This window comes from Pteropus vampyrus, unplaced genomic scaffold (assembly GCF_000151845.1).
Source record: "Pteropus vampyrus isolate Shadow unplaced genomic scaffold, Pvam_2.0 Scaffold1000003238, whole genome shotgun sequence".
Lineage (NCBI taxonomy): Eukaryota > Metazoa > Chordata > Mammalia > Chiroptera > Pteropodidae > Pteropus > Pteropus vampyrus.
In genome coordinates, this window is record NW_011917640.1 from 9,064 (window position 1) to 32,798 (window position 23,735).

Consider the following 23,735-nt stretch of genomic DNA (forward strand, 5'->3'; position numbering starts at 1 on the left):
CCTTTATCCACAAATATAAATGAACAAAGTTTTGCCCGATATATGGGGAAAGTAAAATCTAAGGTGACGATGGAAAAAGAAAAAAAAAGAAAAAAGAGAAAAGAAAGAAAAGAAAAGAAAAGATTAATAAAAATGAAAAAACAATCCAGAACGATTTCGGGGGCGAAGTGTGTGGGAAACCCAGACACGATACAGGAAACGGGAGGGAAGTTTGTCAAAAATCGAAATTCACATTCTCACGATTTTAAGGGAAGAAAATGGATCTATAAAATATTAAACGTTTTCTATAGCCGGAGACAATTAGAGGACAGATAAAGTTCTAGCGAAACAGAAATATTATCGAAAAACTGAAAACTCATTAGATGTCAGGCGCTCAGGGCAGACTCTCCCTGCCCCACCCAGGCTCCGATGGAACCCGGAACACGTCGATGACACGCGGCCCGCTCAGAGCCCCCTCCTCCCCCCGCCCCCGCGACGCTGGAGTAACGGTTTTCCTCTTCCGGCCCGTTTCAGAGCTAACGGCCAGCGCGGCCTAATACCTCAGCAGGTCTTCTCTGGCCGCCCTGGTCGCCCACCCCTGGGACGCCCAGAGGCCCCGCCTCCGCTGCCGCCCACCCGGCAGCTCCTGCTTCCCGGCTGCCTCGGCCTTCGTGCCCCCCGCGCCAGCGCCGCCAACCATGACGACCCCGCCGCCGCCGCCGCCGCCGCCGCCGCCGCCACCGCCGTCGCCATCGCCGTCGCCGTGTGTGCGCCAGAACTACCACCCCGACTGTGAGGCCGCCATCAACAACCAGGTCAACCTGGAGCTCTACGCCTCCTACGTGTACGAGTCCATGGCCTTCCACTTCGACCGCGAGGACGTGGCCCTGAAGCACTTCGGCCAGTTCTTCCTGCAGCAGTCGAGCAAGGAGAGGGAGTCCGCGGAGAAGCTGCTGTGGCTGCAGAACCAGCGTGGAGGCCGCATCCGCCTGCGCAACATCAGGAAACCTGAGCCACAGGAATGGGAGAACGGCCTGGGGGCCATGGAGTGCGCCTTGAGCCTGGAGAAGCGCGTGAACCAGAGCCTGCTTGATCTGCACCGGCTGGCCACCGACAAGAACGACGCCCACCTGTGCGACTTCCTGACGCGTCACTACCTGCACGAGAAGGCGAAGTTCATCAAAGAGTTGGGGGACCATATCACCAACCTGCGCAAGATGGGGTCCCCGGAAGCTGGCCTGGCGGACTACCTCTTTGACAAGCTCACCCTGGGCGACAGCGGCAAGAAGAACTGAGCCTGGACTGCCTTTCCCACAGCCACGACTTCCGGTGGTGACCAAGCCGAGCATTCATCTTGCGGTATTGCCCTTGCGAAATGTTCACAAGTTGTTTTCTTCCAATAAAGTTACTGCTTCCTAAATAAATAAAGGTCTCTGCTTGATTGGTGTGTGCGGAACCCTCACCTTCGAAGGTTTAAGCTGGTATCCAGGAGTCTCTGCTCCGACTCGGGATCTCCATGGACGGAGGGAGAAGGTATTCCGTGGGACCCTGGAAAACACAAAATCAATCGTCCCCCTACAAACAATGTGGTAGATCGGGGTGCGGTGAGGTAGGTGGTCTGAGGCCCTGGGGAATGTGGGCGCTCGTGCATAGTTAAAGTATAAGAACGCGGTATCGAATTCATGATACCGGTTGCCCCTAAGGAAGAAGTGAAGAATGGGATTGGACAGGATTAAAATAAAAGGTGTCTTCCGACTTTGCCTGAAATATTTTAGCTCACGTAATGATGCAAATGTTAGTTTGTCGCTGCTGGGTAGCGACATGAAGGCTTTGGAAGTCTGAATAGTAGAGGGCCTCTTTGATAAGCCCGTCCTGGGCAACAGCAATAAAGGGCAATGAGCGTCAGGTGGACTTTCCCGTAGACATGGGAGTGACTTCCTAGGTCGCCATGCCGGACATGCTCATCGCCCTGACAAAACATCCAAATACGGGTTTTTGTTTTTGTTTCTCTTTTTGTTTTCCCTTCAATTGTACTCTCTCTCTCTCTCTCTCTTTTTTTTCTTTCCCACCATGGTAACACGGTAGCAAAAGCACACAAAATACCTCATTAGAAGGGTTGAAAAAAGAAAAGGTCAAGTCTGAAGTTCAAATTTCTGATATTGAATATTAAGTAGAATAACTCCTCCACCACCACCACCACCACCAAGCCCAGCGTTAAGACAGTGACTCACGGCTTTGCACAATGTAGAGGGTGGGGGAGAGTTGAAGGTGGGAAACCAGTTAGGAGATATTATAGCTGGTCCAGGTGAGAGGCGATGGTGGCCGGACTGAGGAAATCGAGAGCTGTAGACCAATTCCAGATGGATTGGACGAGTTGACAAGATTTCCTTATGGACCAGAGGTGAGGATTGGGAAACGGGGAAATCAAGCTAGGATCTAGTGTTCGGTCTCCAACACCGGGTTGGTGGTAGTGCTATTTATCAATCTGGGGATGTTTGCAGAGGGTACGGCTGGGTAGATGGGTGGGTAAGGCACGTCCTGTAAAATCTGAGATGCCCGTTAGACGTCCAAGTGCAAACGTCATGCAGGTAGCCAGAAGAATGAATCTGGCGCTCAGGTGGGATCTCGGGTCTGGAAATCCATACTCGTAGGGGAGACATCAACTATAGAGGGCGTTGAGGTCATGGGACCGGATGAGCTCACCAGAATGAGAGCGTAGAGAGAGCATGGCCCAGCCAGCCCCGAGCCCAGGGCAGCTAATGTTAGAGGATGGGTCGAGGTGTTGGAACAGCAGGGAGCTGCTGGCCCCACCTGGGCCGTGGCCTCATTCCACAATGTGACCACCTGTGTCTGCTCAGAGTTTACCTCAAGACCAGCCTGTCCCTAACCTCAGCGTGCCCTCCGGCTTCTCCTTGCACGATGTGGAGAAGAGGTAGCTCATTACCTTGTCTTCGTGGCTATGGGTAGAAAGAAATTATTTCTCAGTAAAAAGATTTCCCAAGGAAATGATAGACCTGCTTCTCTAGGTTGTTCTTTCATTTTCTTTCGCTTCGTATCGAAAGACACGCCCAGGCTGTCAAGTAAAGGGATGGAAAAAGATATCTCATGAAAATGGAGACAACGACAACAAAAAAGCCGGGGTAGCAATACTTATACCAGACCAAATAGACTTTAAAACAAAAGCTATGACGCTAGACAAAGAAGGACCCAGTCATCCCACTTCCGGTTATTTATCCAAGGAAACCCAGAAAACTACTCTGAAGGGACATGTGAATCCATACGTTTATTGCAGCATTGTTTACAACACATGTAAATATTTACCATAGCCAATATATGGAGGCGACCTGGGTGTCCATCAGTAGGCGCATGGATAAAGAAGAGGTGCTACATATACACAATGGAATATTGTTCAGCCATCTAAAATAAGTAAATAATAAAGAAAAGAATGAAATCGTTACATCCGCGACAACATGCGTAGACACAGAGGGTATCGTGCTGAGTGGAGTCAGTCAGACAAAGACAAATGCCACGTGACTTCACTTACGTCTGGAATCTAAAAAACAAAATAAAGACAACAGAAACAAACTCATAGATACAGAGAACATTTTGAGAGTTACCAGATGGGAGAGGGTTTGGGGGCTCGGGCCAAAAGGGGGCGGGATTAAGAAGTACACATTGGTAGTTATAAAATAGTCATGGAGATTTAAAAAAAAAATTGTATCTTTAAGGGCCAATGTCATTTTGCATTAGGGAGACTGGAAGTTACTTCTAGCTCTGCCACTAGCTATACGGCTTTAGGCGATTTAGTTACCCCGTTGGATCTTGGTTTCCCAATGTGTGAAATGGGACCAATAATGCTTGTCAATTTTACTTATATAAACGGTCCCCTTTTATAGATTTGCTATTCTGAAGTTCAAGAGAGACAGAGTTTGTTCACAGCTCAGTGCCTGCCAAACGGTAGATAGGTCCTCATTAGCTCTTCTCATCCTTAGTCTGTATAGAGTTATCAAATGGACTTTTCAAATCTTATGTCTCCTTGGGGCTTGATTTCTCTATTAATCTTGTGTAGCTCCTTGTCTCCGATCTGGTGTTCTTTGCACAAGGCTATTGTCTAAAATGCTCTGCAGTTCCCCCATGAAAACGATCTTCTATGAAGAGTACTATATATTCGGGAGTCACATGCAAATGAAAATAATTTGCACGATCGAGGATTTCCTTTAAGTTAATTCGTGTTTAGCCCATATGCTAACCCCGAATTTTACAAAATGCTACAGGCGCCACTGATTTAATTATCTACAGGTTTGAGTTTCTGCTCCAGATTTTTCCCCTATCCAGAAGAAATATTGATTAATTTTCTCTACAAAAGCAGGGCAAAACATAAACAGAAAAGAAAAAACAAACAAACAAAATCAAAACAAAACACGATCGTCAAATCCGCCTATTAATCCCCACTTACGATGAAGATGAGGCCAAAAAGACTACACAAAAGTCATCAAACTGCAAAACGTGCATCAGTCACTGTTTCATTTGTCTAAAACCGAAATTAATGCTTTTTATATGTCACTAAATTTCAAGCGGTCAACATTATTTTAAAAGGTACAAGTACACCGTGAAAGTATTCTTTATCCATATTTCGATGTGGATGGAATAGGTTAGGCGCTTTTCGGTCTGTATCACATGACACTTTTATCTAGAAAACGAGGAACAATTAACCCAGACTACCGAAAGTTTTCAGCACAGGTACGATTTTCATTACAAATGTTTATCATGGGTTTAATGTCTTCCTAGGGCGTCTATGGATGCCATTCATATTATCGTACATGAAGGTATACTTATTTGAATATGTCCTCTACGTGCTCTTAGGTTATACATGTGAGTGTGCGCGTGTGTATGTGTTTCCCTGGCTAAAAGCCTAGTTTCTTCTCTTTTGTCGCTATGATTTAGTTGGTTTTCCAATCAAGGTAAAATTTACATTCGATGGCATTCACATTTTTCAATGTCCAGTTCTGAGAGTTTTGACAAAAGCACACAGTTGTGTAACGACCACAACGATCAAGATATAGAACAGATCCGTCACTCCCAGAAGCCCCCCATCTTGTGTGCCCGGACAGTGAATCTCTCCTCCCACATCCGGAAAACTTATCTGCTTTCTGTGTCTATACTTTTGCCTTTTCCAGAATGTCGTATACATGAAAACGCACAGCGTGTTTCCTTTTGAGTCTGCCTTCTTTCACTTGACCTAATCCGGTAGCGATTCATCTATGCCGTTGCATGGGTTAGTAATTCATTCCTTTTGATTGTGGAGTGGAATTCCATTATATGGATATAACATGGTTGGTTTATCCTATTCATCAGTTGAAGGATATTTGCTTTATACAGGCTGTGGCAATTACAAAAAAGCAGGCGTAAACACCCACATAGAGGTTTTGGTGTGCATGTAGGTTTTCGTTTCAGTTAAATAAATACCTGGGACTAGGATCGACGAGTACTATGGTAAATGTATGTTGAACTGTATAAGAAACTGCCAAACCATATTCCAATGTGGCTGTCCCAGTTTTTAAATCTCGCCGGCAACATACGGAAGTTCCAGGTGTTCTGCATCCTTATTTTAAGTGTTTCAAGTTTAGACATGCTAATAATTGTGTAGTGATATCTCATTGCGGTTTGGTTTGAAATTCTCTAGTGACTAACGATTCTGAGCATCGTTCCATACGCTTAGTTGTCGTCCATATATTTTGCGAAATGTGCGTTCACGTCTTGCACTCCCGTGTTTCCCCCCCTTTTTTTTCCTTATGATCGAGAATTCTTTACATATTCTGGATAAAAGTTCCTTATCAGAGATGTGATTTACACATATTTTCTCCTGGTCCGTGCATCGTCCTTTCATTCTCTTAATGGTGCCTTTCTGAGATCATAAGTTCTTAATTTTGAGGAAGTCCAATTTATCATTTTCTTCTTTTATGGGTCATGCTTTGGCGCAGTGTCTAATACATATTTGTCTCACCCGAGATCTCAGAGATTGCCTCCTACGCTTTCTCAAGAAGTTTTACGGTTTCATGTTTTACATTTAGGTGCATGGCCCACCCCGAGTTAATTTTTATGTGTTGGATGAGATGAATTTCGCTTGTTTATATTTTGCATAGGGATGTCGACTTGGTTCAACACCATTTGCTGAAAAGAATGTCTTTCTTTACTGAATCGCCTTTTCACCTTCGTCAGAAATTAAATGACCGTTCGGATGTGGGTTCATACCTGTTCCATTCACCGCTATATACATTTTTGTCGGTACCACGCTGGTCTGATTATGGTAGTTGTATAATAAGGCTTGAAAGCAGACCGCGTGAGTCTACCAACTTTGTTCTTTTCAAAATTTGTTTTAGCTGTTCTACTTTTATCGCCACTCCACATTAATTTAATAGTCAGCTTACCTGTTTCTACAAAATGTCCTGCTTGGATTTTCATTGGAATTGTGCGGAAGATGTGGATGAGTTTTGGTGGAAATTGACATAACAATGTGGAGCACTCTAATCCATGAACACAGTACACCTCTCCTTTGGTTGAGGTGGTCTTTAGTGTTTTTCATCAGTACTTTGTACTTTTCAATGTACGTAACTTCACACACTTCATAAGATTTACAGCTAAGTATTTCATGTGGGCTTTTCTGGGTGCCCTTCTAAATGCTATGTATTTTCCTTTTTCACTTAGATATTGCTAATATACAGAAATAAGAGGGGTTTATATATATACATATGTATATATATAATATATACAGGATATGTGTGTGTGTGTGTGTGTGTGTGCGCGCGCGTGTGCGTGTGTGTGTAGGCTTTATATTCTAAGATCTTATTAAACTCATTTGTTTGTTCCGGCAGCTTCCTTATACACACTTCAAGATTTTCTATGTAGACAATGATGTTGCCTGCACTAGAGACCGTTTTATTTCTTCATTTCCAATCTGCGTGCCTCTTATTCCTTTGTCTTGCCTAATTTCACACACTAAGACCTCCAGTTCAATGTTGATTAGGAGTGGCAAGAGTGGATATCCTTGCCTTGTTGCTGATCACAGGGTGGAAATCATTCAACCTTCTACAAGTAAGCATGATGCTGGGTGTAGGTTTTCAACAGAAGCCCTATATGAGGTTGGGAATGTTCTCTCCTATTCTTAGTTTGCTAAGATGTTTTTAAAAACCAGGCATGGGTAATTGAATTTGTCTATTTTTTCTTTTTATGAATGTATCGAGATGCTTACATTACGTTTTTCTTTAGCCCGTTAATATGATGAATTACGCTGACTGACTTTCGAATGTTGAACCAGCCTTGCTTTCCTGGGATGAACCCCACTTCATCATACTATATTATTCTCGCGTACATTATTGGACTCAATTTCCTAAAACATTGTTAAGATTATCTGTACCTATGTTTATGAAGAATACCGGTTTGCAGTTGTCTTGTACGTTTTGCCCGGTTTTGGTATGAGAGCAATGCTGACCTCATAGGACATGCTGGGAAATATTCCTTCCTCTTCAGTTTTCTAAAAGAGTTTGTATACTTTGCTTATTTATTACTTAAATGTTTAGCAGAGTTCCTCGGTAAAGCCATGTGGGCCCGGAGTTTTCTTTGTGGGGCGAGTAAGTAAAAATGCAGGGTACGCGATAGATACAGGGCCATTCACGGTATATTTTTCTTCTTGGTCCCTGTGTGTACGCAACTTAGCAATGTCGATTTCTTTTAGTACCACTTTTAGTTAGAATTTTTTTGTTATCTAAGTTCATATGTTAGCTTAACCCGCAGTTTAACTTCACCTATGTTGTTGCGTTTATTGGCATACAGTTGTTTATCACCGAAGAAAACACTTCTGACAACAAATGTGTATTTTTTTTTCTCCTCACACCGACTGATTCTCCATCTTTCTAGATACCAACGGGGAGTCCGAAACTTCAGCTACGGCACCACCTACCTAGACTTTGCGCAGATCCCACAGGTGAAGGACTCAGTCCCACACAGTTGCCCCCGACCCCCCAATTCAGGCACCGATTGCAGGTCTAGGTTCTCACCTGTCTATCTTCTGACCGAGAGGCTAGAGACTGGAAGTTCCTCTAACCTCCTCAGGTATGATAAATTTCTAGAAAGGCTCACAGAACTCAGGAAAACAGTTTACTTACTAGTTTACTAGTTTATTGTAACAGGATACAACTCAGGATCAGCCGCATGGAAGAGATGCGCAGGGCAAGGTCTAGGGACAAGGGGCATTGAGGATCCATGCCCTCCCTGGTTGCATCCACCCTCCCAGCACCTCCCCATGTTCACCGACCCAGAAGCTTTCTGAACCCTTTTGATTAGGGTTTTAATGGAGGCCACATTACAATCGGCGTGATTAATAAAATCACTGGCCATCTGTGATTAACTCAGCCTCCAGCTCCCCTCCCTTCCAAAAGTCAGGATGAAGGACTGAAAGCTCCAACTCTCTAATCTCATGATTGGTTCCCCTGGCAACCAGCCCTCCATCTTTAGGAGCTTCCCAAAAGTCGCCTCATTATCATGCACTCAGGGGTGGCTGAAAGGAGTTTGTTACAAATAACAAAAGATGCTCCTTTCACCTTGACCGCTCCAGAGCTTTCAGGAACTGGGGACAAAAACCAAGTATTACAACCAAACATGCTTCTGTTACTCTTATCACTTAGAACATCACAAGGGTTTTAGGACCTCTGGCCGGGAGCTGGGCATGAAAACTAAAATGGATATTTCTTTATAACCCCATATCACAGTTATATTCCCTTATCATCCTTTGAATGTGGGATCCGTAGTGATGTTTTCTCTCTCATTCCTGAAACTGGTAATTGTGTCTTCTCTCTCTCTCTCCCTCCTCACCACCCGCCCCACACCCCGCCTCCCCCCCCACACACCCACGATGATTGGCCTACCTAAAGATTTACCTTTTTGTTTGTTTGATTTTCTCAAAGTACCTACTTCGATGTCATTGACTTAATCTATTGTTTTCTTTGCTTTCTATTTCACTGTTTTCTGCTCATATCTTTATAATTTCCTTCCTTCTGCTTGAATTGGGTGTATTTTAGTCTTCTTTTTCTACTTTTAAGAGGTAAAAGCTTAGATAATGGATGCGAGACATTTCTTCTGTTCTCATACAGGAATTTAATGTTATGAATCAACACGCAAGTACTACTTTACAACTCACAAGTGTTAAGCTGTGTTGTCGCTTTCATTCAATTCTAAATAATTTCTACTTTCCCTTTGATATCTTCTTCGAGCCTTCGGTTGTTTGAAAATGTATCATTAGCTTCCAAATATTTGGGTGTTTCTACTGATATCTTTATGTTAATGATTTCTCATCCAATTTCACTGTCATCGGAGAACGTACCTTTCCTGGTATGAATAATGTACTACTGTTTACGGAACCTTGCGTTGTGGCCTAGAATATGGTCTATCTTGGTAAATGCTCTATGTGCACTAGGAAAAAGAACGTGCAACTAAAGAATATGTCTCTAAAGTTTCTTCATTCTGACTCTATGCTTTTTTCTTAACATGAGTATGATTTCCTCTTTTTCATCCTGTTTCTCCTCCTGGTTATCAGAAACAATATCCAATGGTTGACGGCGGAGACCACCGTGGATTTCGAACTGTGTAAATGTATTGCCTATTCAGAAAGTGGGCGTTTTCATTTTTATTTTAAAAAAAACAATTGAATCATGTTGGTAAACCGAACACAAAAACTATCTGTGCCTGCGCGCGCGCACACGAAAGAGTGCCATCGCGAGACCGGAAATGGAGAGGAGTTGTTGAAAGGTAGGAAAAGAGGAGGCTAGCAAACTGGTTAATTCGGAGAATTTGAAACATCTGCCATGGAAAACCTGATCACGTTCAGAGAAACTCTAAGAACAGAGTAAATGAAAATTGCGACACTGTGGAGGGTCCTTGCTCGACTGTGAGATTAAAGAGCTACTCTGTGAACAGCAGATCTGTTTTACCCTACCCTGCTCTGACCCTCCGCCACCCCTAAGCGCTTGTGGCATTTGACCCCTTTAATCTCCCCAAAGTACACCCCAAAGACAGCGGATGACTTTAAGACGACTGCAGACCTGCACAGAAGGGAAACAATAGGACACATCTACGTAGAAGGGAAAAACACTAGTCTCCCAATGTCAGAAATATCATATTTATTTTGGCGACAGGAAGCGTCCCTGTCTTACCTGTAGGCTCCATGCCGCGTACCCCCAAAGGAGAATGCCCCTAAATAACGGACACTTTCTGCCCTCCCGCTTTAAGCAGATGCCTACTAGTGAAAGCGACGTCACAGCTCTAGGTCAGATCGTACTAATTACCTAGGCTGATCGAGCGAGTCCTTTATCCACAAATATAAATGAACAAAGTTTTGCCCGATATATGGGGAAAGTAAAATCTAAGGTGACGATGGAAAAAGAAAAAAAAAGAAAAAAGAGAAAAGAAAGAAAAGAAAAGAAAAGATTAATAAAAATGAAAAAACAATCCAGAACGATTTCGGGGGCGAAGTGTGTGGGAAACCCAGACACGATACAGGAAACGGGAGGGAAGTTTGTCAAAAATCGAAATTCACATTCTCACGATTTTAAGGGAAGAAAATGGATCTATAAAATATTAAACGTTTTCTATAGCCGGAGACAATTAGAGGACAGATAAAGTTCTAGCGAAACAGAAATATTATCGAAAAACTGAAAACTCATTAGATGTCAGGCGCTCAGGGCAGACTCTCCCTGCCCCACCCAGGCTCCGATGGAACCCGGAACACGTCGATGACACGCGGCCCGCTCAGAGCCCCCTCCTCCCCCCGCCCCCGCGACGCTGGAGTAACGGTTTTCCTCTTCCGGCCCGTTTCAGAGCTAACGGCCAGCGCGGCCTAATACCTCAGCAGGTCTTCTCTGGCCGCCCTGGTCGCCCACCCCTGGGACGCCCAGAGGCCCCGCCTCCGCTGCCGCCCACCCGGCAGCTCCTGCTTCCCGGCTGCCTCGGCCTTCGTGCCCCCCGCGCCAGCGCCGCCAACCATGACGACCCCGCCGCCGCCGCCGCCGCCGCCGCCGCCGCCACCGCCGTCGCCATCGCCGTCGCCGTGTGTGCGCCAGAACTACCACCCCGACTGTGAGGCCGCCATCAACAACCAGGTCAACCTGGAGCTCTACGCCTCCTACGTGTACGAGTCCATGGCCTTCCACTTCGACCGCGAGGACGTGGCCCTGAAGCACTTCGGCCAGTTCTTCCTGCAGCAGTCGAGCAAGGAGAGGGAGTCCGCGGAGAAGCTGCTGTGGCTGCAGAACCAGCGTGGAGGCCGCATCCGCCTGCGCAACATCAGGAAACCTGAGCCACAGGAATGGGAGAACGGCCTGGGGGCCATGGAGTGCGCCTTGAGCCTGGAGAAGCGCGTGAACCAGAGCCTGCTTGATCTGCACCGGCTGGCCACCGACAAGAACGACGCCCACCTGTGCGACTTCCTGACGCGTCACTACCTGCACGAGAAGGCGAAGTTCATCAAAGAGTTGGGGGACCATATCACCAACCTGCGCAAGATGGGGTCCCCGGAAGCTGGCCTGGCGGACTACCTCTTTGACAAGCTCACCCTGGGCGACAGCGGCAAGAAGAACTGAGCCTGGACTGCCTTTCCCACAGCCACGACTTCCGGTGGTGACCAAGCCGAGCATTCATCTTGCGGTATTGCCCTTGCGAAATGTTCACAAGTTGTTTTCTTCCAATAAAGTTACTGCTTCCTAAATAAATAAAGGTCTCTGCTTGATTGGTGTGTGCGGAACCCTCACCTTCGAAGGTTTAAGCTGGTATCCAGGAGTCTCTGCTCCGACTCGGGATCTCCATGGACGGAGGGAGAAGGTATTCCGTGGGACCCTGGAAAACACAAAATCAATCGTCCCCCTACAAACAATGTGGTAGATCGGGGTGCGGTGAGGTAGGTGGTCTGAGGCCCTGGGGAATGTGGGCGCTCGTGCATAGTTAAAGTATAAGAACGCGGTATCGAATTCATGATACCGGTTGCCCCTAAGGAAGAAGTGAAGAATGGGATTGGACAGGATTAAAATAAAAGGTGTCTTCCGACTTTGCCTGAAATATTTTAGCTCACGTAATGATGCAAATGTTAGTTTGTCGCTGCTGGGTAGCGACATGAAGGCTTTGGAAGTCTGAATAGTAGAGGGCCTCTTTGATAAGCCCGTCCTGGGCAACAGCAATAAAGGGCAATGAGCGTCAGGTGGACTTTCCCGTAGACATGGGAGTGACTTCCTAGGTCGCCATGCCGGACATGCTCATCGCCCTGACAAAACATCCAAATACGGGTTTTTGTTTTTGTTTTTCTTTTTGTTTTCCCTTCAATTGTACTCTCTCTCTCTCTCTCTCTTTTTTCTTTCCCACCATGGTAACACGGTAGCAAAAGCACACAAAATACCTCATTAGAAGGGTTGAAAAAAGATAAGGTCAAGTCTGAAGTTCAAATTTCTGATATTGAATATTAAGTAGAATAACTCCTCCACCACCACCACCACCACCAAGCCCAGCGTTAAGACAATGACTCACGGCTTTGCACAATGTAGAGGATGGGGGAGAGTTGAAGGTGGGAAACCAGTTAGGAGATATTATAGCTGGTCCAGGTGAGAGGCGATGGTGGCCGGACTGAGGAAATCGAGAGCTGTAGACCAATTCCAGATGGATTGGACGAGTTGACAAGATTTCCTTATGGACCAGAGGTGAGGATTGGGAAACGGGGAAATCAAGCTAGGATCTAGTGTTCGGTCTCCAACACCGGGTTGGTGGTAGTGCTATTTATCAATCTGGGGATGTTTGCAGAGGGTACGGCTGGGTAGATGGGTGGGTAAGGCACGTCCTGTAAAATCTGAGATGCCCGTTAGACGTCCAAGTGCAAACGTCATGCAGGTAGCCAGAAGAATGAATCTGGCGCTCAGGTGGGATCTCGGGTCTGGAAATCCATACTCGTAGGGGAGACATCAACTATAGAGGGCGTTGAAGTCATGGGACCGGATGAGCTCACCAGAATGAGAGCGTAGAGAGAGCATGGCCCAGCCAGCCCCGAGCCCAGGGCAGCTAATGTTAGAGGATGGGTCGAGGTGTTGGAACAGCAGGGAGCTGCTGGCCCCACCTGGGCCGTGGCCTCATTCCACAATGTGACCACCTGTGTCTGCTCAGAGTTTACCTCAAGACCAGCCTGTCCCTAACCTCAGCGTGCCCTCCGGCTTCTCCTTGCACGATGTGGAGAAGAGGTAGCTCATTACCTTGTCTTCGTGGCTATGGGTAGAAAGAAATTATTTCTCAGTAAAAAGATTTCCCAAGGAAATGATAGACCTGCTTCTCTAGGTTGTTCTTTCTTTTTCTTTCGCTTCGTATCGAAAGACACGCCCAGGCTGTCAAGTAAAGGGATGGAAAAAGATATCTCATGAAAATGGAGACAACGACAACAAAAAAGCCGGGGTAGCAATACTTATACCAGACCAAATAGACTTTAAAACAAAAGCTATGACGCTAGACAAAGAAGGACCCAGTCATCCCACTTCCGGTTATTTATCCAAGGAAACCCAGAAAACTACTCTGAAGGGACATGTGAATCCATACGTTTATTGCAGCATTGTTTACAACACATGTAAATATTTACCATAGCCAATATATGGAGGCGACCTGGGTGTCCATCAGTAGGCGCATGGATAAAGAAGAGGTGCTACATATACACAATGGAATATTGTTCAGCCATCTAAAATAAGTAAATAATAAAGAAAAGAATGAAATCGTTACATCCGCGACAACATGCGTAGACACAGAGGGTATCGTGCTGAGTGGAGTCAGTCAGACAAAGACAAATGCCACGTGACTTCACTTACGTCTGGAATCTAAAAAACAAAATAAAGACAACAGAAACAAACTCATAGATACAGAGAACATTTTGAGAGTTACCAGATGGGAGAGGGTTTGGGGGCTCGGGCCAAAAGGGGGCGGGATTAAGAAGTACACATTGGTAGTTATAAAATAGTCATGGAGATTTAAAAAAAAAATTGTATCTTTAAGGGCCAATGTCATTTTGCATTAGGGAGACTGGAAGTTACTTCTAGCTCTGCCACTAGCTATACGGCTTTAGGCGATTTAGTTACCCCGTTGGATCTTGGTTTCCCAATGTGTAAAATGGGACCAATAATGCTTGTCAATTTTACTTATATAAATGGTCCCCTTTTATAGATTTGCTATTCTGAAGTTCAAGAGAGACAGAGTTTGTTCACAGCTCAGTGCCTGCCAAACGGTAGATAGGTCCTCATTAGCTCTTCTCATCCTTAGTCTGTATAGAGTTATCAAATGGACTTTTCAAATCTTATGTCTCCTTCTCTATTAATCTTGTGTAGCTCCTTGTCTCCGATCTGGTGTTCTTTGCACAAGGCTATTGTCTAAAATGCTCTGCAGTTCCCCCATGAAAACGATCTTCTATGAAGAGTACTATATATTCGGGAGTCACATGCAAATGAAAATAATTTGCACGACCGAGGATTTCCTTTAAGTTAATTCGTGTTTAGCCCATATGCTAACCCCGAATTTTACAAAATGCTACAGGCGCCACTGATTTAATTATCTACAGGTTTGAGTTTCTGCTCCAGATTTTTCCCCTATCCAGAAGAAATATTGATTAATTTTCTCTACAAAAGCAGGGCAAAACATAAACAGAAAAGAAAAAACAAACAAACAAAATCAAAACAAAACACGATCGTCAAATCCGCCTATTAATCCCCACTTACGATGAAGATGAGGCCAAAAAGACTACACAAAAGTCATCAAACTGCAAAACGTGCATCAGTCACTGTTTCATTTGTCTAAAACCGAAATTAATGCTTTTTATATGTCACTAAATTTCAAGCGGTCAACATTATTTTAAAAGGTACAAGTACACCGTGAAAGTATTCTTTATCCATATTTCGATGTGGATGGAATAGGTTAGGCGCTTTTCGGTCTGTATCACATGACACTTTTATCTAGAAAACGAGGAACAATTAACCCAGACTACCGAAAGTTTTCAGCACAGGTACGATTTTCATTACAAATGTTTATCATGGGTTTAATGTCTTCCTAGGGCGTCTATGGATGCCATTCATATTATCGTACATGAAGGTATACTTATTTGAATATGTCCTCTACGTGCTCTTAGGTTATACATGTGAGTGTGCGCGTGTGTATGTGTTTCCCTGGCTAAAAGCCTAGTTTCTTCTCTTTTGTCGCTATGATTTAGTTGGTTTTCCAATCAAGGTAAAATTTACATTCGATGGCATTCACATTTTTCAATGTCCAGTTCTGAGAGTTTTGACAAAAGCACACAGTTGTGTAACGACCACAACGATCAAGATATCGAACAGATCCGTCACTCCCAGAAGCCCCCCATCTTGTGTGCCCGGACAGTGAATCTCTCCTCCCACATCCGGAAAACTTATCTGCTTTCTGTGTCTATACTTTTGCCTTTTCCAGAATGTCGTATACATGAAAACGCACAGCGTGTTTCCTTTTGAGTCTGCCTTCTTTCACTTGACCTAATCCGGTAGCGATTCATCTATGCCGTTGCATGGGTTAGTAATTCATTCCTTTTGATTGTGGAGTGGAATTCCATTATATGGATATAACATGGTTGGTTTATCCTATTCATCAGTTGAAGGATATTTGCTTTATACAGGCTGTGGCAATTACAAAAAAGCAGGCGTAAACACCCATATAGAGGTTTTGGTGTGCACGTAGGTTTTCGTTTCAGTTAAATAAATACCTGGGACTAGGATCGACGAGGACTATGGTAAATGTATGTTGAACTGTATAAGAAACTGCCAAACCATATTCCAATGTGGCTGTCCCAGTTTTTAAATCTCGCCGGCAACATACGGAAGTTCCAGGTGTTCTGCATCCTTATTTTAAGTGTTTCAAGTTTAGACATGCTAATAATTGTGTAGTGATATCTCATTGCGGTTTGGTTTGAAATTCTCTAGTGACTAACGATTCCGAGCATCGTTCCATACGCTTAGTTGTCGTCCATATATTTTGCGAAATGTGCGTTCACGTCTTGCACTCCCGTGTTTCCCCCCCTTTTTTTTTCCTTATGATCGAGAATTCTTTACATATTCTGGATAAAAGTTCCTTATCAGAGATGTGATTTACACATATTTTCTCCTGGTCCGTGCATCGTCCTTTCATTCTCTTAATGGTGCCTTTCTGAGATCATAAGTTCTTAATTTTGAGGAAGTCCAATTTATCATTTTCTTCTTTTATGGGTCATGCTTTGGCGCAGTGTCTAATACATATTTGTCTCACCCGAGATCTCAGAGATTGCCTCCTACGCTTTCTCAAGAAGTTTTACGGTTTCATGTTTTACATTTAGGTGCATGGCCCACCCCGAGTTAATTTTTATGTGTTGGATGAGATGAATTTCGCTTGTTTATATTTTGCATAGGGATGTCGACTTGGTTCAACACCATTTGCTGAAAAGAATGTCTTTCTTTACTGAATCGCCTTTTCACCTTCGTCAGAAATTAAATGACCGTTCGGATGTGGGTTCATGCCTGTTCCATTCACCTCTATATACATTTTTGTCGGTACCACGCTGGTCTGATTATGGTAGTTGTATAATAAGGCTTGAAAGCAGACCGCGTGAGTCTAGAACTTTGTTCTTTTCAAAATTTGTTTTAGCTGTTCTACTTTTATCGCCACTCCACATTAATTTAATAGTCAGCTTACCTGTTTCTACAAAATGTCCTGCTTGGATTTTCATTGGAATTGTGCGGAAGATGTGGATCAGTTTTGGTGGACATTGACATAACAATGTGGAGCACTCTAATCCATGAACACAGTACACCTCTCCTTTGGTTGAGGTGGTCTTTAGTGTTTTTCATCAGTACTTTGTACTTTTCAATGTACGTAACTTCACACACTTCATAAGATTTACAGCTAAGTATTTCATGTGGGCTTTTCTGGGTGCCCTTCTAAATGCTATGTATTTTCCTTTTTCACTTAGATATTTCTAATATACAGAAATAAGAGGGGTTTATATATATATATATATATGTATATATATAATATATACAGGATATGTGTGTGTGTGTGTGTGTGTGTGTGTGTGCGCGCGTGTGCGTGTGTGTGTAGGCTTTATATTCTAAGATCTTATTAAACTCATTTGTTTGTTCCGACACACTTCAAGATTTTCTATGTAGACAATGATGTTGCCTGCACTAGAGACCGTTTTATTTCTTCATTTCCAATCTGCGTGCCTCTTATTCCTTTGTCTTGCCTAATTTCACACACTAAGACCTCCAGTTCAATGTTGATTAGGAGTGGCAAGAGTGGATATCCTTGCCTTGTTGCTGATCACAGGGTGGAAATCATTCAACCTTCTACAAGTAAGCATGATGCTGGGTGTAGGTTTTCAACAGAAGCCCTATATGAGGTTGGGAATGTTCTCTCCTATTCTTAGTTTGCTAAGATGTTTTTAAAAACCAGGCATGGGTAATTGAATTTGTCTATTTTTTTTTTATGAATGTATCGAGATGCTTACATTACGTTTTTCTTTAGCCCGTTAATATGATGAATTACGCTGACTGACTTTCGAATGTTGAGCCAGCCTTGCTTTCCTGGGATGAACCCCACTTCATCATACTATATTATTCTCGCGTACATTATTGGACTCAATTTCCTAAAACATTGTTAAGATTATCTGTACCTATGTTTATGAAGAATACCGGTTTGCAGTTGTCTTGTACGTTTTGCCCGGTTTTGGTATGAGAGCAATGCTGACCTCATAGGACATGCTGGGAAATATTCCTTCCTCTTCAGTTTTCTAAAAGAGTTTGTATACTTTGCTTATTTATTACTTAAATGTTTAGCAGAGTTCCTCGGTAAAGCCATGTGGGCCCGGAGTTTTCTTTGTGGGGCGAGTAAGTAAAAATGCAGGGTACGCGATAGATACAGGGCCATTCACGGTATATTTTTCTTCTTGGTACCTGTGTGTACGCAACTTAGCAATGTCGATTTCTTTTAGTACCACTTTTAGTTAGAATTTTTTTGTTATCTAAGTTCATATGTTAGCTTAACCCGCAGTTTAACTTCACCTATGTTGTTGCGTTTATTGGCATACAGTTGTTTATCACCGAAGAAAACACTTCTGACAACAAATGTGTATTTTTTTTTCTCCTCACACCGACTGATTCTCCATCTTTCTAGATACCAACGGGGAGTCCGAAACTTCAGCTACGGCACCACCTACCTAGACTTTGCGCAGATCCCACAGGTGAAGGACTCAGTCCCATACAGTTGCCCCCGACCCCCCAATTCAGGCACCGATTGCAGGTCTAGGTTCTCACCTGTCTATCTTCTGACCGAGAGGCTAGAGACTGGAAGTTCCTCTAACCTCCTCAGGTATGATAAATTTCTAGAAAGGCTCACAGAACTCAGGAAAACAGTTTACTTACTAGTTTACTAGTTTATTGTAACAGGATACAACTCAGGATCAGCCGCATGGAAGAGATGCGCAGGGCAAGGTCTAGGGACAAGGGGCATTGAGGATCCATGCCCTCCCTGGTTGCATCCACCCTCCCAGCACCTCCCCATGTTCACCGACCCAGAAGCTTTCTGAACCCTTTTGATTAGGGTTTTAATGGAGGCCACATTACAATCGGCGTGATTAATAAAATCACTGGCCATCTGTGATTAACTCAGCCTCCAGCTCCCCTCCCTTCCAAAAGTCAGGATGAAGGACTGAAAGCTCCAACTCTCTAATCTCATGATTGGTTCCCCTGGCAACCAGCCCTCCATCTTTAGGGGCTTCCCAAAAGTCGCCTCATTATCATGCACTCAGGGGTGGCTGAAAGGAGTTTGTTACAAATAACAAAAGATGCTCCTTTCACCTTGACCGCTCCAGAGCTTTCAGGAACTGGGGACAAAAACCAAGTATTACAACCAAACATGCTTCTGTTACTCTTATCACTTAGAACATCACAAGGGTTTTAGGACCTCTGGCCGGGAGCTGGGCATGAAAACTAAAATGGATATTTCTTTATAACCCCATATCACAGTTATATTCCCTTATCATCCTTTGAATGTGGGATCCGTAGTGATGTTTTCTCTCTCATTCCTGAAACTGGTAATTGTGTCTTCTCTCTCTCTCTCCCTCCTCACCACCCGCCCCACACCCCGCCTCCCCCCCCACACACCCACGATGCTTGGCCTACCTAAAGATTTACCTTTTTGTTTGTTTGATTTTCTCAAAGTACCTACTTTGATGTCATTGACTTAATCTATTGTTTTCTTTGCTTTCTATTTCACTGTTTTCTGCTCATATCTTTATAATTTCCTTCCTTCTGCTTGAATTGGGTGTATTTTAGTCTTCTTTTTCTACTTTTAAGAGGTAAAAGCTTAGATAATGGATGCGAGACATTTCTTCTGTTCTCATACAGGAATTTAATGTTATGAATCAACACGCAAGTACTACTTTACAACTCACAAGTGTTAAGCTGTGTTGTCGCTTTCATTCAATTCTAAATAATTTCTACTTTCCCTTTGATATCTTCTTCGAGCCTTCGGTTGTTTGAAAATGTATCATTAGCTTCCAAATATTTGGGTGTTTCTACTGATATCTTTATGTTAATGATTTCTCATCCAATTTCACTGTCATCGGAGAACGTACCTTTCATGGTATGAATAATGTACTACTATTTACGGAACCTTGCGTTGTGGCCTAGAATATGGTCTATCTTGGTAAATGCTCTATGTGCACTAGGAAAAAGAACGTGCAACTAAAGAATATGTCTCTAAAGTTTCTTCATTCTGACTCTATGCTTTTTTCTTAACATGAGTATGATTTCCTCTTTTTCATCCTGTTTCTCCTCCTGGTTATCAGAAACAATATCCAATGGTTGACGGCGGAGACCACCGTGGATTTCGAACTGTGTAAATGTATTGCCTATTCAGAAAGTGGGCGTTTTCATTTTTATTTTAAAAAAAACAATTGAATCATGTTGGTAAACCGAACACAAAAACTATCTGTGCATGCGCGCGCGCACACGAAAGAGTGCCATCGCGAGACCGGAAATGGAGAGGAGTTGTTGAAAGGTAGGAAAAGAGGAGGCTAGCAAACTGGTTAATTCGGAGAATTTGAAACATCTGCCATGGAAAACCTGATCACGTTCAGAGAAACTCTAAGAACAGAGTAAATGAAAATTGCGACACTGTGGAGGGTCCTTGCTCGACTGTGAGATTAAAGAGCTACTCTGTGAACAGCAGATCTGTTTTACCCTACCCTGCTCTGACCCTCCGCCACCCCTAAGCGCTTGTGGCATTTGACCCCTTTAATCTCCCCAAAGTACACCCCAAAGACAGCGGATGACTTTAAGACGACTGCAGACCTGCACAGAAGGGAAACAATAGGACACATCTACGTAGAAGGGAAAAACACTAGTCTCCCAATGTCAGAAATATCATATTTATTTTGGCGACAGGAAGCGTCCCTGTCTTACCTGTAGGCTCCATGCCGCGTACCCCCAAAGGAGAATGCCCCTAAATAACGGACACTTTCAGCAGATGCCTACTAGTGAAAGCGACGTCACAGCTCTAGGTCAGATCGTACTAATTACCTAGGCTGATCGAGCGAGTCCTTTATCCACAAATATAAATGAACAAAGTTTTGCCCGATATATGGGGAAAGTAAAATCTAAGGTGACGATGGAAAAAGAAAAAAAAAGAAAAAAGAGAAAAGAAAGAAAAGAAAAGAAAAGATTAATAAAAATGAAAAAACAATCCAGAACGATTTCGGGGGCGAAGTGTGTGGGAAACCCAGACACGATACAGGAAACGGGAGGGAAGTTTGTCAAAAATCGAAATTCACATTCTCACGATTTTAAGGGAAGAAAATGGATTTATAAAATATTAAACGTTTTCTATAGACGGAGACAATTAGAGGACAGATAAAGTTCTAGCGAAACAGAAATATTATCGAAAAACTGAAAACTCATTAGATGTCAGGCGCTCAGGGCAGACTCTCCCTGCCCCACCCAGGCTCCGATGGAACCCGGAACACGTCGATGACACGCGGCCCGCTCAGAGCCCCCTCCTCCCCCCGCCCCCGCGACGCTGGAGTAACGGTTTTCCTCTTCCGGCCCGTTTCAGAGCTAACGGCCAGCGCGGCCTAATACCTCAGCAGGTCTTCTCTGGCCGCCCTGGTCGCCCACCCCTGGGACGCCCAGAGGCCCCGCCTCCGCTGCCACCCACCCGGCAGCTCCTGCTTCCCGGCTGCCTCGGCCTTCGTGCCCCCCGCGCCAGCGCCGCCAACCATGACGACCCCGCCGCCGCCGCCGCCGCCGCCACCGCCACCGCCGTCGCCATCGCCGTCGCCGTGTGTGCGCCAGAACTACCACCCCGACTGTGAGGCCGCCATCAACAACCAGGTCAACCTGGAGCTCTACGCCTCCTACGTGTACGAGTCCATGGCCTTCCACTTCGACCGCGAGGACGTGGCCCTGAAGCACTTCGGCCAGTTCTTCCTGCAGCAGTCGAGCAAGGAGAGGGAGTCCGCGGAGAAGCTGCTGTGGCTGCAGAACCAGCGTGGAGGCCGCATCCGCCTGCGCAACATCAGGAAACCTGAGCCACAGGAATGGGAGAACGGCCTGGGGGCCATGGAGTGCGCCTTGAGCCTGGAGAAGCGCGTGAACCAGAGCCTGCTTGATCTGCACCGGCTGGCCACCGACAAGAACGACGCCCACCTGTGCGACTTCCTGACGCGTCACTACCTGCACGAGAAGGCGAAGTTCATCAAAGAGTTGGGGGACCATATCACCAACCTGCGCAAGATGGGGTCCCCGGAAGCTGGCCTGGCGGACTACCTCTTTGACAAGCTCACCCTGGGCGACAGCGGCAAGAAGAACTGAGCCTGGACTGCCTTTCCCACAGCCACGACTTCCGGTGGTGACCAAGCCGAGCATTCATCTTGCGGTATTGCCCTTGCGAAATGTTCACAAGTTGTTTTCTTCCAATAAAGTTACTGCTTCCTAAATAAATAAAGGTCTCTGCTTGATTGGTGTGTGCGGAACCCTCACCTTCGAAGGTTTAAGCTGGTATCCAGGAGTCTCTGCTCCGACTCGGGATCTCCATGGACGGAGGGAGAAGGTATTCCGTGGGACCCTGGAAAACACAAAATCAATCGTCCCCCTACAAACAATGTGGTAGATCGGGGTGCGGTGAGGTAGGTGGTCTGAGGCCCTGGGGAATGTGGGCGCTCGTGCATAGTTAAAGTGTAAGAACGCGGTATCGAATTCATGATACCGGTTGCCCCTAAGGAAGAAGTGAAGAATGGGATTGGACAGGATTAAAATAAAAGGTGTCTTCCGACTTTGCCTGAAATATTTTAGCTCACGTAATGATGCAAATGTTAGTTTGTCGCTGCTGGGTAGCGACATGAAGGCTTTGGAAGTCTGAATAGTAGAGGGCCTCTTTGATAAGCCCGTCCTGGGCAACAGCAATAAAGGGCAATGAGCGTCAGGTGGACTTTCCCGTAGACATGGGAGTGACTTCCTAGGTCGCCGTGCCGGACATGCTCATCGCCCTGACAAAACATCCAAATACGGGTTTTTGTTTTTGTTTTTCTTTTTGTTTTCCCTTCAATTGTACTCTCTCTCTCTCTCTCTCTTTTTTCTTTCCCACCATGGTAACACGGTAGCAAAAGCACACAAAATACCTCATTAGAAGGGTTGAAAAAAGATAAGGTCAAGTCTGAAGTTCAAATTTCTGATATTGAATATTAAGTAGAATAACTCCTCCACCACCACCACCACCACCAAGCCCAGCGTTAAGACAATGACTCACGGCTTTGCACAATGTAGAGGATGGGGGAGAGTTGAAGGTGGGAAACCAGTTAGGAGATATTATAGCTGGTCCAGGTGAGAGGCGATGGTGGCCGGACTGAGGAAATCGAGAGCTGTAGACCAATTCCAGATGGATTGGACGAGTTGACAAGATTTCCTTATGGACCAGAGGTGAGGATTGGGAAACGGGGAAATCAAGCTAGGATCTAGTGTTCGGTCTCCAACACCGGGTTGGTGGTAGTGCTATTTATCAATCTGGGGATGTTTGCAGAGGGTACGGCTGGGTAGATGGGTGGGTAAGGCACGTCCTGTAAAATCTGAGATGCCCGTTAGACGTCCAAGTGCAAACGTCATGCAGGTAGCCAGAAGAATGAATCTGGCGCTCAGGTGGGATCTCGGGTCTGGAAATCCATACTCGTAGGGGAGACATCAACTATAGAGGGCGTTGAGGTCATGGGACCGGATGAGCTCACCAGAATGAGAGCGTAGAGAGAGCATGGCCCAGCCAGCCCCGAGCCCAGGGCAGCTAATGTTAGAGGATGGGTCGAGGTGTTGGAACAGCAGGGAGCTGCTGGCCCCACCTGGGCCGTGGCCTCATTCCACAATGTGACCACCTGTGTCTGCTCAGAGTTTACCTCAAGACCAGCCTGTCCCTAACCTCAGCGTGCCCTCCGGCTTCTCCTTGCACGATGTGGAGAAGAGGTAGCTCATTACCTTGTCTTCGTGGCTATGGGTAGAAAGAAATTATTTCTCAGTAAAAAGATTTCCCAAGGAAATGATAGACCTGCTTCTCTAGGTTGTTCTTTCTTTTTCTTTCGCTTCGTATCGAAAGACACGCCCAGGCTGTCAAGTAAAGGGATGGAAAAAGATATCTCATGAAAATGGAGACAACGACAA

The 23,735-nt window shown here is 45.0% G+C and overlaps 3 pseudogenes; all 3 read left to right on the forward strand.

Moving 5' to 3' along the window:
• Positions 1-677: 677 nt before the first annotated feature.
• LOC105311328 lies at positions 678-1,274 on the forward strand (annotated as a pseudogene).
• A 9,738-nt stretch (positions 1,275-11,012) lies between these two features.
• LOC105311329 lies at positions 11,013-11,609 on the forward strand (annotated as a pseudogene).
• Positions 11,610-21,311: 9,702 nt separating this feature from the next.
• LOC105311330 lies at positions 21,312-21,905 on the forward strand (annotated as a pseudogene).
• The last annotated feature ends 1,830 nt before the right edge of the window (positions 21,906-23,735 follow it).